Here is a 4,705-nt window from a genome sequence, read left to right on the forward strand (position 1 = left end):
AGCTCCGTGATGGAGTGCACCACCCGGGTAATTGAATCGTTGTGGCTATATTTGTGCTCACCAAAGCCTAGTGAACTTGATCATCCAAGGCACATTAGTATGAATTATCTTTCTTCAAGCTCCAAATCATTAATGATAATCACACAGAAATATCAGAAATTTCTAACTCTAATATTACAATGGACTTTTTGTATATTAGTTAAAAAAAAAATGGACTTTGTATAGGCCACAGCTCTATACTAGTGGAAATTGGAGAAGAACATCTTAACATCATCAACGATAATGTTTTCTTGGGAGTTTTAGGTAATATTTTGTACACCACATAATTGCCCTTCCCATTTAAACGTGTGATTGAATAAAAGTGAACCATCAAGACGACAACTAGCACTAAGTACTCAATATTGCTCTAGTAAATACCAAAGGAAAGATAAAAAAGTATCAATTCCAAGGCTCAACAAGACAAGTTGTGCAAATGGGATGCATTATATATCTATCTATTCCAATCTCCTAAAGAAGAATGAGTTTCTTCTGCAGGGTGCGAAACGTGGTTTCTTCTGTGGGGAGTACGAAACCACAATGGCAACATTTTTTACGTTAAAGGCCTTTTTTTTTTTTTTTTTTTTTTTTTTTTTTTTTTTTTTTTTTCCTTTTTTTTTTTTTTTTTTTTTTTTTTGCTTTACTTTCTTTTTCCCTTTTTTCTTTTTCTTTTTTCCTTGACTTCTTTCTTCTCATCCATTTTTCCTCTACAATACATTTTTTCTTCTTTTTAATATGTCCCTCATAAATATTTTTCTCTAATTATCTCATTAAAATAATTTCTTCCCATATATGTCCTAATTAAAAACTTTCCTTTTAAAAAACGACCCTCCAAATACATCTTTTTATATACACCCAATAAATAAATTTTTCTTACGTTAAATGGTTTTTTTATTATTTTTTTACTTTTTTCTTTTCCTCCACCATACATTCTTATTCTCCATTTGAAAAATGTGTCCCTTATAAATATTTTTTTCTCTAATCTAATCCATTCTCTCGAAGGAGAATGGGCTTCTTCTGTGGGGTGCGAAATATTTCGCACGTTTTTCCCCCCATATTAACCCATGCGAAACATTTTTTTTAACGTTAAAGTTTTTTTTTTTTTTTTTTTTTTTTTTTTTTTTTTTTTTTTTTTCATGACTTCTTTCTTCAATCACTTTTTCTCCTCTACAATACATTTTTTTTTCTTAATGTGTCCCTAGTAAATATTGTTTTCTCTAATTATCCCATTAAAATAATTTCTTGTTATAAATGTTCTAATATATATATATATATATATATATTTAAGGAAATGACCCTCTCAATTACATCCTTTTATATATAATAGCCAAGAAATACGTTTTTTTACGTTAAAGTTTTTTTTTTCATTTTTCTTTATTTTGTTTTTTTTTTTCATTACTTTCTTTTTCTCTTTTTCCTTTTTGAGTAATTGGCATCAATGATCTCTAAACTCTTTAATATATAACAGTTTATTCTCTTTTTAGTTTTAGTGAAACGATCCCTAAACTCTTTAATTATTGGCAATTAAACCCCTTTGAATCTATTTCCGCTAAGTCTTTCACAGAATCATGCACGTGAATTTCATTATGCCTCTCAATGATCTCTAAACTCTTTAATATGTAACAGTTTTATTCTCTTTTTAGTTTTAGTGTAACGATCCCTAAACCCCTTTGAATCTATTTCCACTAAGTCTTTCACAGAATCATGCACGTCAATTTCATTGTACCTCTAAGTTTTAATAAAACGACAAAATTACCCTCAAACCTATTAAAATATATTGAAAAAACTCTATTCAAATGTAGTGTATATGATGAATCCGTGAAAAATTTAACAGAGATAAATAGAAAGGGTTTAATTTCAACAATTGAAGAGTTTTGGGACTGTCTTATCAAAATTTAAAAAAGAAAAGAACTAAACTGTTACCTATTAAATAGTTAAGGGACTAATAGTGTCAATTACTCTTCCTTTTTTGTTTGATTTCTTTTTCTCTCCCCTTTTTTACTCTACAATATATTATATATTTCCTTTTTACAATTGTGTCCCTCATAAAAAAAATTTCTCTAGTTATCACATTAAAATAGTTTCTTCTCATATATATCCTAATCAAAACCTTTTTATTATTAGGAAACAACCCTCTCAAATACAATTTTGAAAAAATAGAGAATTTATTCTTGAGAGTGCACGAATCTAAACCTTTACCTCATTACTCTTGATAAATACCCTTTTGTTAGTGGAATTATTTGAATAAAAAAGTTATGAATCAAGAGCAAATGGTAAAAATCATAATCCATACACTTTTAAGAAGTATTTGTCAAGATTACCCATACATTTTTTATGTATACCTAATAAATAATCTTTAATATCTTGTTTTCAAATGTGTCTCTATGGAAACATTTTATCCTTTATTTTTCCAAATAACTTTCTTTCATATGTACTCCTAAATAATTTTTTTATCTAATTCGCGCCATTAAAAACCTTTTTCCTTTTGATGTTGCTCTCTTCAATATGTTGTCTATTGGACTAAACTTTTAAGAAAATAAAAATAAAAAACATAAATTAAAAAAATTTCAAAAAAAAAATAGGGTCTCCGTATAAAAAAAAATGTTGAATACACACGCGAGAACACGTGTTTGAACTAGTATGTATATATATATGTATATACATATATATATATATATGTGTGTGTGTGTGTCTATATATAACTAGGGGTGGAGCCACCCACAGCTGAGAGTAGGCAGCCACCCCCGCCTAAACTTTTTTCTTTATTTTTAATTTTGAATTTCAAATTTTATAAAATCCGTATTTTGTACCCTTTGAGATTTTTCATCTTTTTATTTACTTCACATTAGTTCAATCACGTTCCCACCCATGACTTTTTTTATTTTTTTATTTTTTTTTTGGCTCTGCCAATAACTAGAGTGTATACTCTTTAGCTACTACACCTTTCCTGACCTTCAATTGAGTTAATTTTGGAAATCAAATATTTGAGCTAGAAAACATGGATCTTGAGGAGCAAAATGCTCGCCTTTTATCACAATAAGCAAAATGAGACATGTTCAAGAGAAAAAGTCACAAAACATGAAATTGTTGAAGAGGCCAGGAAACAGCTAGTATTAGCGGGTCCTCCAGTATGTGTTAATCTTTTGACAAATTTTTTGCAGATGATTTCACTGATGTTTTTGGGCCATCTCGGAGAATTAGAATGAGCTTCAATGGCCACTTCGTTTGCTTCAGTAACTGGTTTCAGCTTGTTGGTATGAGTGTAATATATATATAGGTAAAATCTCTAGTCCGGTACCAGACTTAGTATGTTTTTTTGAAACATGTCTATTTCTTATATATTTTCTCTTAAAATATGTATATGTTGTATATTTTACCATAAAAAGAAATATGTATGTTTTAAGAGAAAATATACACATTCTAAAGAAGAAATATATATGTTTTATAGAGAAATAAACAAGTGCCGCTCCAGTTCGGGTACCGGACTGGAGACAATTCCTATATATATAATCATTTTCAACCTCTTATTTGTGATCTATGAAGAATTTTCCAACCATCTTAATCAAATTCACCATTCAATTGATTGTTTTTCCTCCCCTGTTCCATCAAAGACTATTTCATGGTTTTTTCTTTTATTTTTTCTTTCTTTCTAGTTTATTGTCATTATTTATAATTGTTCATCAAATATTCAGAAATAGAGTTTTCTATACATGTTATATGTGTTGATCACTTCCAGATTTTATGTTTCACAAATAGCTTAAGCAATAGGTTAATCTAGATTTTAGTACTTAATGGACCATTGTAACGCCATCCGGAATTAAACTTGTTTAATTATAATAATTGTCGTTTATTAGTGTGCCTAAATTGATTTTCTTAATTAATCATGAGCTTTTAAAATTTATTTTAGTATTTGCAATTTCACCCCTACTTATTTTATTTATTTTTCTTAATTTTCTTTTCCTTCTATTTCTCCTTTTCCTTTTTCCTTATTCCCTTTTTTCCTTTCCCTTCCTCACGTTACTCTCCCTCTCTCTCTCTCTGTCTCGACACTCTCTCTCTCCTTACTCTCTCTCTACCTCGAGCTCTCTCTCTCTCTCTCTCTCCCTCTCCCGTTCATCTCTCCTTCTCTCTCTCAAAGTTTTCTTTCTCAAGGGCCGGATTTAAACCAAAAACGGAGGTTTCCAAGAGGTTTTCAACATCAAAGCTTGGATCGAGGTAAAACTCGTTGAAACTTACTTTAGATTTTCGGATTTAGCTTTGTGGAACTCGTTTTAGTCGAGTTTGGTGATTTTTGGTTTAAATTTTGTTTTTAAATGGAATCCGAATGGGATTTGGTGAAACCTTGATGAAAATTGGGAGTTTTTTATTCTTTAGACCCCATTTGTTGATTTGAAACTGGATCTATACATTTCTCTTGAGAATATGTCGAAATCGGACCCAAAATTGCAGGTTTTGGCTTTGTTCTTCACGAATCGGCCATTGTTGGCCCTGGAATTTCTCCCCACCGGTTGACCGGTCCAGTCGACCGGTCACCCTTCCATAGGTCGACCGATTCGGTCGACCGGTCACCTCTCCACCGGCTGACCGGTGGAGTTACACTCATCTATCACCGGTCGACTGGTTCCCACTGAAACCGACCCTAAACAGCCCAGAAAACCCTGTTTTGACC

General features: G+C 30.8%; 1 pseudogene; it reads left to right on the top strand.

The window, feature by feature from the left end:
- Positions 1 to 3,053: 3,053 nt before the first annotated feature.
- Positions 3,054 to 4,705, top strand: part of LOC112092804 — a 17,315-nt pseudogene continuing 15,663 nt past the window's right edge.

This window comes from Morus notabilis, unplaced genomic scaffold, assembly GCF_000414095.1.
Source record: "Morus notabilis unplaced genomic scaffold, ASM41409v2 Scaffold317, whole genome shotgun sequence".
NCBI lineage: Eukaryota > Viridiplantae > Streptophyta > Magnoliopsida > Rosales > Moraceae > Morus > Morus notabilis.